We start from the raw sequence: 14,680 nt of genomic DNA, 5'->3' as shown, positions 1-14,680 counted from the left end.
CTATAGTATTACCCCTTATCCCTCAAAAAAATTAAAATCCAGCCCTTAGTCATTAATCCCACCTTAACCCATCATTAACCCCGATACCGCCACACCTAAGCACCCGCCGAGCTCCCCACTACCCTCTATGCAATTTCCCTGCCCGATCACTGTGTGATCACCTCCCTCCACATTCAACGACCCTTATCCATATCGGGCCAACCCATCCACCGAACTATACCCACCCGAAAAAGTGGTTTTTCCACTAGCCCCTAATGTTACATGTCCATCGATGAGTGGAATCGGGTGGCCTCTCCCCAACACCACCAAATGCCCAAGAGTGGTGCAATGGGAACCATTTATCGACTGCTCGCTACACAACAAAATGTCCAGTGTTCACCCCGTACCGGCCAAAATTGACTTTTCACGCATAAAAGCCAAAAATCCCCAAATCATTTGTTTTTTTTCTGAAATTTCAATGGTAAACCTTTGTGCGCATGCACGTCGTCTGCAAACATTTGAAGCCATCAAATCACTTCCAATTGCACTTTAGAGACATTGCAGAGCACCCAGTTAGCTTTCCAGCCTACACAGAGCCCTTTCAACCATTTCCAGTCACCAGCTACCATATTCAGAACAATTTCATCCCATTTCCAGGTATTTAAGCCACAATTCACCCACTACCCTATCAAATTCAAAGAAACTAGTTACTGAGTTTTCTTATTTAGGATAAAAATTTATCCAAGAAGCTTAAGGACCTAAGCCTACTCTGTGATAAACCACCGTTGCCTTAAAAACATTGCAAATTACCTCCCCCATTCTTAAATCCATAAGAACTAAGAATGGTTGCCCCAATTGCCATGGATGTGAGACCCATCTCTACACCCCACTTATACCTTGACCACATCCCCTTGGCTGATAGGGATTTCTAGATAAAGGACACCTCTGTCCATGAATCCTCGCTTAAAGAATATTTCCAAAGTAGGGATAGATACTTGAACCAGGCTGATGAAATTGGACTGTGGAAGTCCAATTCGCCTAAGTACTAGTTCCCCAGAGTCCACATTTTCCCAGAAATTGTACATTATTGCCATGCAAACTATTTCCCCAGTCAAAGAGCAGTCATGTCCCCCAACCAGGCCATACTTTTCACTATCACTGCTGAATCTATAAATGAGATGATACAACTCCAGCCTGGCCAAAACTTGACTCCCCTCTCCATTGGAGACCAGTTGGACTTATTTCCCAAGCTCAGCCCTACATGATTGCCCAAATAATCCAAACCTTCATCGTAGAAGATAAGTATACCCTGAAAGACCGCCCTCCATATGTAGCAACTTTATTTTCTCCTTGGGGAAGAAGTATAGTGGATATGATATCTAGTGTCCTGGGTTATACAGCCAGTGAATATATTGATGAGATTATTTTAGCTTTCACGTCCATATACAATCTAAGACAACCTCCTACTATCATATATGACTATGCTCAGTTCATAGCTAATAGGATGCATGAACAGTTCCTCAAAATGAGTAATGGGAGAGTCTTCAAATACTCCTCGGTATTGTATCACCTTTTCCTATATTACCAGTTCGAAAAATTCCCACTTACCTTGCAAAAATTGGACACCAAGGGCCAACCGAGATCAGTTATCTTCTAGACCCCATTGATTCATCAACATCCCTCCCCCTATTCATACAATGAGCTCATTGATTGCTTTGTCCACCCTGTGATGACCATGTTCACTGGAACTCCTCCATCAAGAATCAATCCTGAAATTAGGAGAGTCCTTCATCTAAACATCAATCATCAGGTGGGAGATTGGTAATTGTACCAAAACCACACTGAAATCAGGATTTATGGCCGTGAGCTGGCCCCATACAAACTACCTAAATACCTACCAATGAGGTTATTTTCCCTGGAGTACTATAGGCAAATAATAAATTCAGATGAGGTAAACTTTGTTAAAGCCAAAAAGAAAGCCCAGCTCAAAATCAAAGACCAATTGGGTCCCTTTATTTGTAATAGCAAAGAAGCTGGAAAGGAGGCAGACCTAATCCTTCAGAGATTAAAACTAAAATAGAGCTTCATATGGAGATATGATCCCTTGGACTTCATCTGCAAAAGAAGGCAGAAGAACAAGATGGCCCCCTATATCCATCACCGCATCCCTGAGATAGAAAAGTATGCCAACCAATTGCAATGGGTGGAAAACACTTTAGAGGATAGGGATAATGCAGAAGTTGCTATGGAAAACACATTAATTGATATGGAAAAAAAACTTGATGAGGATTCTTTCCTGCAGGTGCCAGAACAGTCAGATAGGCCAGAACAATCAGATAGGCTAGACCAGTGAACCAAGATAGAACCATCAGAGGTACCAGAGAAATCAAAGGTGCCAGACCAATCAGACATACTAGAGCAATCAGACATACCAGGCAGACTAGAGACAACCATGAGCAGCCCCCCAGTTGTACAAACTCCTCTAAATGAGGAGAAAAACCTAAAGAGAAATAGGGAAGGGGCCACCACTTCAACAAGAGCAACTTCACAAGCTTATGCAGAAACAAGCCAAGCTAAAAGATAGAGAGTGAATCCTATCTCTAAACAGGAATACACAGAGGAAACAACAGAGGTCACTAGTGCAGAAGGAAATAGGAGTAGGCCTGCTACTCCATCTGGAGGCATGCTAGAGCCTTCCACATCACAAACTCATATGTTGGAAAGGCAGCAAAGTATTGAGGTATCTTCCTTCAGGATGCCTATAGATAAAGATCAAGACATAAAGGAAAGATACAAAGAGATCAAGGCTAGGAATGAGAGGATTAAAGCCCAAACATATGCACGATATCTAAAGATGGCTCCCACTAATCAAACAAGGCTAATGTCAACCTTTGATTTCAAATATGGGAATATGCATATGAATTTCATCAAGCCAACCACTCAACAGCCAAGGAAAACATCAGATTTTAAGAATGTGGAATTTGAAGTGCTAGCAACGTATATTCATCCCATTAACTAGATTGAATTGCAAAAGAAAATAGGGGAGATGATATACTCCACATTAACAGGTAAGGCCATTGCTTCCCACCAATTACAAAACTCCCTAAAAAATATATCAACCCAATTTCAGTTGGAGAAGGCCTCCTCACAGGCTAAAGATAATAGAATCAAGTCCTTAGAGGACTTAGTGATTGAATTGGGACACGATCCCAAAGATGTAAAAGTTGCAGAGCAGTTGATTAAGAAGAAAAATGATGACATTGCTGCACTCAAGAAGTAGCTAAAGATACCCTAGCTGCATCACCCACAGACATAGGAAGTCCTAGAAGCACAACAAGGACATGAAGAGCTCATAGACTTGGTCCTGAAGCTAAACAACCAACTCAAGGAGTCAGAGAAGGAGTTAGACACTTTAATTCAGTCGAAGCAAAGTGACTTGGCCACAACTTCTAGAATTGTCATCCCCACAATATCTACAGTAGTTCCATCCACGCTGGTAGCATATTTGGCACCCACAGCTCCACCTGCCACAACATTGCTAGTAATAGCAGAACCTACAACAGCAACAGGTACACAAGGAGAGAAAGCTAGAGTTAATAAAATCCATGGATGAGATGTCTATCCAGGCTATAGAGATGAAGAGATTAGAAGAAAAGATAGCAAGTTTGGAAACTAATTGTAAACTTGCTCAACTCCAGCAAAAGGAAGAAACACAAAAAGCACTGAGAATGGGTGAGAGAATCAAAATCCTGGAGAAGGATTTTGTAGGTTTTAACCCCGTACAGAAATTACCTGCATACAAATTCTAAAACACAAAAAATAAACAATGCGAGAGCATAACACATAAAACACATATACACAGAGATTTCCGCCGGATCCCAAAACTGGGACTACCAGCTTGATTTTCCATTATGTTCCTTTCAATGTTATAATACATATTTATACATGCCGAAGCATCCAATACCATGGACCGAAAACCATCACTTCCAATACCATGGACCGAAAACCATCGCGTCCAAAAAACATGTGTGAAAATCATGCACAAAACCATAGGTGGGTCCGCCCAACCTAACATAGGGTTCAAAACCAAAATTTTCTATGGCGCTACCCCGGACCCCATAAAGTGGGGTTATGGGTACACATCAAATCCTCTGTGACCCCCCCCCCCCCCCCCCCCCCGCTACACAATTTTTGCAACGAAGGGGGGCTCCGCCCCCCCTCTAACCCCCCACTTAACTACGTGGGCTAGTCGTGGAAAGAATATAACACAACCCAACATTCTCCCACTTGTTGTTTTCTTTCCATAGGGAGCCACAAGAGAGCTTAGTCATTTTTCTAGCCCTGAAACACCCATTGTCTCTCTACACCAGGAGAACTTATCAGAGCTCACAAATTTTGTCAATGCATTTGTAGTATTCTTCAAAGTGTCCACCTTTACCAGCAACACCTTTTTGTATTTTATCATATCCCTCACAAAGTGATACAGAACATCAATGTGCTTTGTCTTTGAATAATATGCGGGGTTCTTTGCTAAGGAAATTGCACTTTGGCTATCACAGTCTATCCTTATAGCTCCCTGTACTAACCCCATACTTGAACACAATCTCTGCAACCAAACTGCTTCCTTGCTTGCATGAGTGGCTGCCATGTATTCTACCTCTGTAGTTGATAGTCCACTACATATTATTTCTTACTCATCCAACTGACTGCACCTCTAAATAGGTTAAACACATACCCACTTGTAGATCTTCTCTAATCCAGATCTCCAGCCTAGTCTGCATCAACAAAGCCACGAATATCCAACACTCTATCCAATCCTGGTCTTCCTTTGTAGCACAAACCATAATCACTAGTGCCACGCAAATACCTGAAAACCCACTTCACTACTGTCCAATGCTCCTTTCCTGGTTTTGACATAAACCTACTCAATACTCCCACTGCGTGTACAATGTCTGGTCTAGTACAGACCATTGCATACAACAGGCTACCGACTGCACTTGCATATGGAACCCAGGACATGTCCTCTTCCTCTTCTTGTGTCTTGGGACACTATTCAACAGATAACCTCACACCTACAAGAATAGGAACCTTCACCGGTTTACTATCCTGCATATTAAACCTCTGCAGTATTGTCTCGACATACTTCCTCTGGTTTAACCAGAGCTTCCTCTTTGCCCAATCTCTTTTAGTTTCCATGCCCAAAATATAATTTTTAGTACCACGATCTTTCATGTCGAATTTGGAGGAAAATTGGGTCTTCAAATCCTAGATAATTTCTTTGTCATTTCCAACTAGCAACATATCATCCACATAGAAGACCAGATAAATAACATGGTCACAAATTAATTTAAAATACACATAGTTATCTGCTTTGCTTCTGGTGAAGTCAAGTCCCCATATAAATGTATCAAATTTCTGATACCACATTCTTGGTAACTGTTTTAACCCATACAGAGACTTCTTTGACTTGCATACTAGTTCTTTCTTACCCTTCACTGCAAAGCCTTTGGGTTGCTTCATGTATATTTCCTCTTCTAGATCCCCATGAAGAAATGATGTCTTCACATCCATCTGTTCTACTCCAAAATCAAAAGCAGCGGTGACAGATAAAAGTAATCTAATAGAAGTTACCTTGGCAACAGGAGAAAAAATATCACCAAAATCAATTCTTGGCACCTGGGAATAACCTTTTGCTACCAACTGAGCTTTGTATTTCTCCACTTTTCCTTCTGCATTTGTCTTCTTTTTGAACACCCATTTGCTTCCAATGGGTTTCCTTCCAGCTGGCAACTCCACCAGATCCCAAGCCTCATTTTTGTGTAAAGATGCCATTTCATCAACCATGGCCTCTTTCCAAAGTTTTCCATCCTCTGAATCCATTGCTTCCTTCACAGTTCTAGGATCATCATTAGTAATAGACAAATAAAAATTTGAACAGAAATTAGATGGACTATACCTTTTTGGCTGCCTTCTTTCTTGAACTGGTCTTCTCACACCTGGAGTTAGTGGTTCTTCATCTTCTGATTCCTCCTCTGCTGTAGAGTCCGATTCTTCCTCCTTTAGCTCAAACTCTATCTTCTCAGGTTCCTTTGGTTGGACTTCATGTTTAATAACATCTTTCACCTCTCTGAACACCACATCTCGACTGTACACAACCTTCGTTGTTACTGGGTTTCAAAACTTATAACCCTTTAAACCATCCTTATACCCAATAAAGATGCACTTTTCAGATTTACTATCCAACTTGGTTCTTTTCTCCTTTGGAACATGTACATATGCATCACATCCAAATACCCTTAGATGTGAAAGAGAGGGTTTCTTACTAGTCCATACCTCTTGTGGAGTCTTATCCTCCAACGCAGATGAAGGTGATCTGTTGACTAGGTAACATGATGTCTCCACCGCCTCTGCCCAGAATTCCTGTCCTAACCCGACACCACTGAGCATGCTTCTTGCCCTTTCCATTAATGTCTTGTTCATTCTTTCTACAACTCCATTTTGCTGAGGTGTATATGGAGTAGTCTTCTGCCATGCTATACCACACTTCTTATAGAATTCTTCAAATTCTTTACTACAAAAATCTCCACCGTTATTTGTTCTCAGCACCTTTATCTTCTTCTCTATCTAATTTTCCACCAGAGCCTTAAATTCTTTAAACTTGTCAAAGACTTCAGATTTCTTCTTAAGGAAATATATCCATGTATTCCTTGAGAAGTCATTTATAAATGATACATAGTACACAGACTTACCCAGTGATGGAACCTTCACAGGTCCAAACACATCACTGTGCACAAGCTCTAATATATGTTTCGCCCTCTTACCACTAGAGGGGAAACTCACCTGATTCTGCTTACCATATACACAATTTTCACAGAAATCAAAATCCAGAGAGCTATTACTCATACCTTCTACCATACCTTTGCCATGAAGTATTTGAAGGCCCTTCTCTCCAATATGTGCAAGCCTTTGATGCCACAGCATGGTCTTCTCTCCAGAGACCACTAGAATTTCTGCTCCACTTTCAGGGACCACAGAACTGTTGCACCCATCAATAACAGTGCTACCTTGTAGCTTGTACAGAGTTCCAATTCGAACTCCTCACATCAATGTCAATGCTCCCTGAACCATATTGCAGGTATCCTTCTCGAACACTATTTTTCCACCTGCATCATCTAGCTTTCTTACAGAAATCAGATTTCTGGCCAATGCAGGAATATGAAGAACACCCAGAAGTGTTCTAACCCTTACACCTTGCAACTTCAAATTTACTTTTCCACGACCAATGATTCTAACCTTCCTATCATCCCCCAAGAAGACATCACCACCATCATATTTCTCATACTCACAGAGCCACTCTCTATGGGGAGTGAAGTGGAAGGATGCACCTCAGTCAATCAACCATGCCTCATGATCTACATGTGTACTTGAAGAAGTCAAGTACACATCCCCACCTTCATTTGAGGTGGTTTTTGCCTCTACATAAGGAGCACCATCAGATCCTTTTCCTTTATCAGGAGCATTAGATTTACAGTCCCTTTTGTAGTGCCCTTCCTTTCCGCATTTCCAGCACACAACCTTTACAGGTCTTCTTGGAGATTTAGATCTCCCTCTAGATTTAGATCTCCCACTCGATGACTTATTTTTGTTTTTGTTCTTGGACCATCCTCGTACAGACAAGGCATCACCATTTTGGCTCTCCGTATTTTTCTGTCTCATCTCCTCCGTCAGCAAGGATGAGACTATTTCATCAAACTACAAGGCAGTTGCATTGCTACCTATTGCAATAACCAGACTATCCCATGAATCTGGTAGAGAACACAACAAACTAATGCACTTATCTTCATCTGAAATTTTAATATCAACAGATGCTAATTGACTTACCATAATATTAAATGCGTTCAGATGCTTTGTCACCGAGTCTCCATCTTTCATCCTCAGGTTATATAGCTTTTTCCGTAGGAACAGTTTATTCACAAGAGACTTAGATTGGTACAAAGTCCTTAGCTTGTCCCACAAAGCCTTCGCCATAGCTTCCCCTAATACAGTCAACAATACTGAATCTGAGACACACAATCGTATTGTGCTCTTTGCCTTTCGATACAACTTCTTCCATTCTTCATTGGACACTCCAGTTGGTTTAGTACCCAGATCTACCGCGGTCCACTGATCTTTATCCACCAACAGATCCTCCATATTGAGTTTCCACAACTAAAAACTCTTACCATTAAATTTCTCGATCTCTATCTTTCCACTGCTCGCCATCTTCTTTCACCACTAGAATCAATCTCGCAGATCTCCCACTGAATAGGGTCTACCATAGGCCCGAGCGAAACCCCTCGGCAACGAAGGCATCCCCTTGAAGCCAAAACTGCTTCGATACCAAATGTAGGTTTTAACCCCGTACAGAAATTACCTGCATACGAATTCTAAAACACAAAAAATAAACAATGCGAGAGCATAACACATAAAACAAATATACACAGAGATTTCCCCTAGATCCCAAAACCAGGACTACAAGCTTGATTTTCCATTATGTTCCTTTCAATGTAATAATACATATTTATACATGCCGAAGCATCCAATACCATGGACTGAAAACCATCGCGTCCAAAAAACATGTGCAAAAATCATGCACAAAACCATAGGTGGGTCCGCCCAACCTAACATAGGGTCCAAAACCAAAATTTTTAAAGTGGGGTTACGGGTACACCTCAAACGCTTTATGACCCCCCCCACGCCATCCCCCCCCCCCCCACCCGCTACATAATTGGCGCATCGAAGGGGGGCTCCGCCCCCCCTCTAGCCCCGTGGTTAACTACGTGGGCTAGTTGTGGAAAGAATATAACACAACCCAATAGATTTAACACTACAAAAACCACTGGGGAAAACCAAAGAAATGCTCTTGGCCAATATCATTGACTCTATCAATGATATTTGGCCACCAATTCAAGTTATATTTGAGCAGACAAAATTAGTGAAGGTAGCTACTATTGAGCCTCAAAATTACTCTTTCCCTAGCAACTCTTCTCATTCCTTTTCTTTGTTTTTCCATGAAGAAAATTCATTCTTATCATCAATGACCAATATATATTGCCTTAAGGAAAAATTTAGTGATTTACATGTTACGCTTTTATGTTTTGCTGTTTGAGTAATTTTTTGTCTTTTAGCTACGAAACGTAGCCTATTCTATAGCTAATCGGATGTTCTAGATCTACCTTCATGCTTTAACAGGTTACAGGTGTCAAACAAGGAAACTAGCCACATGGGCATCTCTGGAATGGTCATGACATGGATCCTATCCTAGTCAACCAGTCCAAATTGACAAAGAAACCAGCTCAAGACCACACTCAAAGGTGGAGTCAAACGAGGAAACCCAGAAGCAATAGGACTCTGTGTCCATTCTTTGTGGCTATTTAATAAATCCAATAGCTTCTGTTGTAGCATTTACTTGAACCAGCCACCGGTGATAATAGTTTCATGTAACTACCTTGCTGACTTAAAGTCACCTGTAGTTGATCACCCATTCATGCAGAACTGTTGTAATATGTGGACCACCTGTAGCTAAATTCTCTCAAAGGACAGTTAGGATTTTTCTTTAAATATCAGTTGTAAAGAAATCGAAAGGAGTTCTAATTTCCTCATGTATTAAGCTTAGACTTATTGTTCTATAATTTTGAAACTTATTTCCTTGTTTTTAATATGAAGACAACATTTTTTATGGACATATGAAAGAGTTTCTTGGAGATTGATTAAGCACACATAACCTGATCAGTTGCAGAGGGACCCTGCACTAAATGAGGTTTTATTTCATTTTGTTTTTCCTTTTCTAGTTAAACTGTAAATTCATCATTTCCTTCCATAGTGTTCATAATCATTTTCATACTAACCTTGTTTATAATGTAACTTTCATTATTTTCTTACTAATGCAGAATAGCTTCTTTTAGTGCAGAATAACTTCTTTTTGCTTAATATCTTTCTAGTTTTTATCGGTAGTTAGAAGTTAAAATTCAGTAGTGTAATCTAGTTTATTTCATTCACTATTTTACTAGTCTTTAAATTTTCTATTAGACTGACCAGTGCCATTACTATCCTTGCCATTTTATTACTAGTTTATTGACTCATGGTGTTAATGAATGTTTCTGAAGAGCCCTTCTAGTTGATAACTCATCCTAAACTAAGTGGTTGAACACTTCATTCATGCAATGAGTCTTTTCTGCATTCCTGCATTTATTTTCTCTTAGAATAATGAAGTACAAAATTCCTCAAATGTCATCACAAGGAGATTTTCTCCCAAAATTGAGAGGCAGAGTAACTAAGTATTTCATTTAGTTTTGTTTCTGTAATAGATTAGACATTAGTTGCAATTTCACTTTCATTTTTTAGTTCATGATTTAGAAATAATGATAAAACAGGAATAGAAACTCTGTTTTCATTTCTTGCTTAAACTTTGCTTCCAAGTCTTCCTTAAGCTCTTTTATTTCTCATTTTTAGATTCTTAGCAGTCTTTACAGAAGTTAGATTTAAGATTTTGATAGTTACATTGTAAATCATTAGGGATTAAAGGACCAAAAACCCACAAAACAACATAAAACATAAAAACAATGAAGTAAGAGGGTAATCTAGCACAAACAGTGCACTACACTTCATCAGTTTACGATACCTGGATTGATAATTTATGTAGAGCAATTTAGGACACTAAATTGACCAAATAGCTATTGAAGCTATCCAAAAGGTAAGGGAAGAACTGGGGAATAAACTAGAGGATGGCAATCGACTCATCCACTTCTTAAACAACAAGAACAGATATGAGATCCATGAGCTGAACATAGAAGATAGGACTGAGGCCATTCTGGAGATTAGGAAGGTTCTTTCCAAAATAAATCTTATGCTTAACCTATAAGAGAAATGCCATAACATGCAGGTAGCTATTTACAAATTCATGGCTAAGTTTTAGATTTTGAGGGGGAAGGGTCTTCCCAGTCCTATGGTCATAAATGACAAACTCATGCCTTAGCTTGACTATAGTGATAGACTTAGGAAGTTGGCCAAGGAACAAGCCAGCTCTTTAGCTATTAAAGCTTTGCCAATAGGCAAAGTGTTATATGATAACTTTGAAAATTTGTTTTTCCTGGTGCATGAGGTGAAACACTTGTTCCTCACTAAGCCAAATTTTACAAAGTACATAGAGGCTGATGAAATCTACAGAAGGATTATGAATGTAAAACTGCCTAATGTGGAATGGTGGAAAAATATGACAGATTTACTGTAATAAATTTACATTAGAAAGTTACTACATAGTAAATGAAGGTAGCCAGGTGAAAAAGGTAAAAGCAGAGCAGCAGGGTCAAAGAGTATCAGTTGAGAGATAAAAGTAAAGAAGATTCCAGCATAGAAATGCTACAAATATCAGTTAGCTTAAAGGTCTCCAACTTAACTAAAACATCCAACAAAACCACAATAAAAGGGGCAACATGATGCAGTTTAACATCTGTCTCTATCTTCATGCAAGAAGATATTCTTATTCCCTAGACTAAGTTTCAAGTTGTTTTGAGATATTTTGTAAATACTTTTGTATAAATACTTCACATTTCGAAGTATGTAGAGTGGATTTCAAGACATTTCTATAGAATTTTTCTCTCAAATCAAAGTTCTATTGTATCAATGACTGGATTGGCTTGCTGGATCAAGGAATAAAGATCAGATATTTTACAGGATTCTTGTGTAAAGCGAAATACAAATAAGTATTCTCCTATGTTCAATGTTGTTTTCCTTATGTTTTTCCGTAATCTTTGGTGTAAATTTCTAATATCTAAATGTATAGCAAGGAATGATATTTCAGAAATTGCTTGAATGCACTTTGTCTTGACTACTTTACATTCTTAATTTTTTCCCATAAACTATCTTAGCTAGGGAATTCTTAACTGCTCCTTAGCTTCCATAGTTTCTCCTCTGATCTATAGCAAAGTATTCTTAATTTCCCTTTGTTCATGATCACCCTCTGTTCGTCATTCTGATCCTGGTCCAACGATTCTTAAGTGCCCTTTCACCCTAGTTAGAATTACTTCACCCATTAGGCCTAAAGATTTGCATGTTGCTTTGCTAGCCTGCCCTGTGAACATTCCCTTTAATGATCTAGTCCAGTTATGCTATCCATTTGTTGACTCCATAGCCCAATGGCTTGAAGACCTAGCTCTATCCATTTGCTCCAAGAATTCCACCACCCAACCTTCAATTCAAAACCAAAACCCCATGAACACTAAGAACTAGCCTAAAATCCCATAAAAACAAAGCTAAATTATATAGAGAGAGCCCTCTCTGGACTTAGGTTGGCTAGAGCCTAAGCCTAAAAGATTGGTTTGTGGTTACCTCAGATGCTTCCTTCTTCTGATAACTTCTAAGGATAATTCTGAGTGATAACAGACTAAAAGGTAAACTAATAAGGTGGAAACCCACCACAATTCACTATGATTTGAAGTGTATTTGGTCCACATGTATGTATCCAATCTATATTGTGATTCCATGAAAAATTCTAGGTTTCTCCATTCGACCAACCACTTGCTTCTAGAGAATTCCCAAAATAAATACTTGCACAATATATTGTATATGAATTTTAATTTCTATTTTCCAAGGAGTGATAGCCTGACCACCAAATCAAATATCATCCACTCAATAATGTTAAACATTTTCACCAACAATTCATTTGGGCATTGCTAAGGATTGGGACATCCAATCCCACTACCGAATTATTCAATCAATATTATTTTGAGTATATAAAAAAACATTCATATGGTTCTAGTTGCTAGCAAACATAATGGTAATTGAGTAAAATCTAGCAAAGGGATTCTACACACTGTTCATAAATGGGAAACAATCCAAGGGGCTTCTCTAGGAACTATCACTTTTGGCCCTTCCTTAGGGTAGTATGTTGACAATTTCCTTTGTGACAACTATGCAATAACGATCTAAAAAAAACATAAATAACTATGACTAACTATAAAAATATAATATAAATTTTGATAGCGGGAATACTGTGTGATAAGAGCATGCATTACTTCCCTTGAGGCGGAATCCATGACATAAAACTAAAATTCATGAGCACACTTCATCAAGTCCTTGCACAAGAATAAAAAATTTGTTGCTCGTGGTTGACTCTCTGGCCTTGGAAACAATATAAGGATGGTGCAAATGAAGTATTTGAAGAAAGTTGACAAAGCTCTTGATTTGATAAGGGGTCTTGGAAGCTCAGGTCTCCCTATACAAGGATGAAGTATCCGAACATGTATAGCAATTTAGATTCTCCCAGTACCACCCAAAAAGGGTTGATTCCAAAAATGCCATACATCATAAACTATCATTAGATAAAATAATATCTTTAGCTCCTTTTGTGCATAAAAAGGTACCTTCCGGGCATTGGCATATGCATATTTATAGGTAACCTGGATGTGGCCTGTAAGTTGAAAAGCTTTGTAAGAATATACTTGAGTTTCATTGCATTAGCACCCAAATCTGATGATTATGACAATGTCATGGACATTGAACAAGGAAAATCTCCTAAATACCATTATTAAGTGATACTTTATGCATGTATTTCATTTAGGTGATTTGAATTCTGCATTATTTCTATTAATTCAATAAAATATTCATAATGAAAGGAAGGAAAAAATGTTGTAAAAGCAGTATGTTTATAAATAGACTTTAATACTGATTATATGCATTTATTTCATTTAGGTAATTTGAATTTTGTATTATTTCTACTAATCTAATAAAATATTCATAATGCAAGGAAGGAAGAAATGTTGTAAAAACATTATGCTTATGAATAAACTTTAAGACTAATAATATGGAACCCATTGGATTTGAGCAGAGCATGCTAGGACATTGGCACAATACTTGAATGGATTGGAGAAATGGTTACAATGAGAGTGGATCTTTCTGTGATCCTTGTGTTCTTGTGGGTCTGATTTTTATCTAAGAAAGGAGTCAAAGAGGAAAAGGAATATAGAAATATGGAGCAACATCCTAAGAATCAAACATGGATTCACTTTCCTTTCACTTTTGAGGCCAAAAGTAAAACACTCACTTTTCACTTTTGAGGCCAACTAAGAAAGTTACTCATAAGTATCTTCCAATCCAATTGAACCCACTTCGTAACCTACAAGAGTTTCCCTTGTTTTTTTTAGAATTCACTGCAAGTACTTTCCTTGTGCTTCTACATGAAGTGTTGAGAAATGAAAACAAGTAATTCCAGTTTAATTTGTCCTTGAATTAAACTGAGAATTAAAATTGAATTCTATTCTCATGGAAACTTGTAAATAGTTAATTATGTTTAATTAACTTAATTATCTTAGAAAATTTGAGTTGGAAGTATTTCTGAAGTCATGTATATGTTCTCCCTAAGTTTAAGGGGTCTAATATGAGTTTAAATTGAGTTGGAAATTAGATCACTCAGTTTACTGAGTTAAGTTCAGTTAAATTAGTTCCACACTATTTTTGGAACTAATAGAGAGTTAACAGTTAGTTGGTGCACTAGTTCATCCACAAGTGTCACTCTAGTTAACTGAAGATTCCCCCATTAGTAACTCATGCACATCAATTCTGAGAATGACCCAGTTGAGACTAGAATGTAGGGACAATACTCTATCAGTTGTATTATTTACTAGAGTATAAATATCATGAATGCATCAGAGATTGATCCTATGTT

Source organism: Pinus tabuliformis, chromosome 6 (assembly GCF_031772625.1).
Source record: "Pinus tabuliformis cultivar Carrire ecotype Pingquan chromosome 6, CPIR1, whole genome shotgun sequence".
NCBI classification, from domain to species: Eukaryota; Viridiplantae; Streptophyta; class Pinopsida; order Pinales; family Pinaceae; genus Pinus; species Pinus tabuliformis.
Note: the sequence above shows the minus strand (reverse complement) of the source record.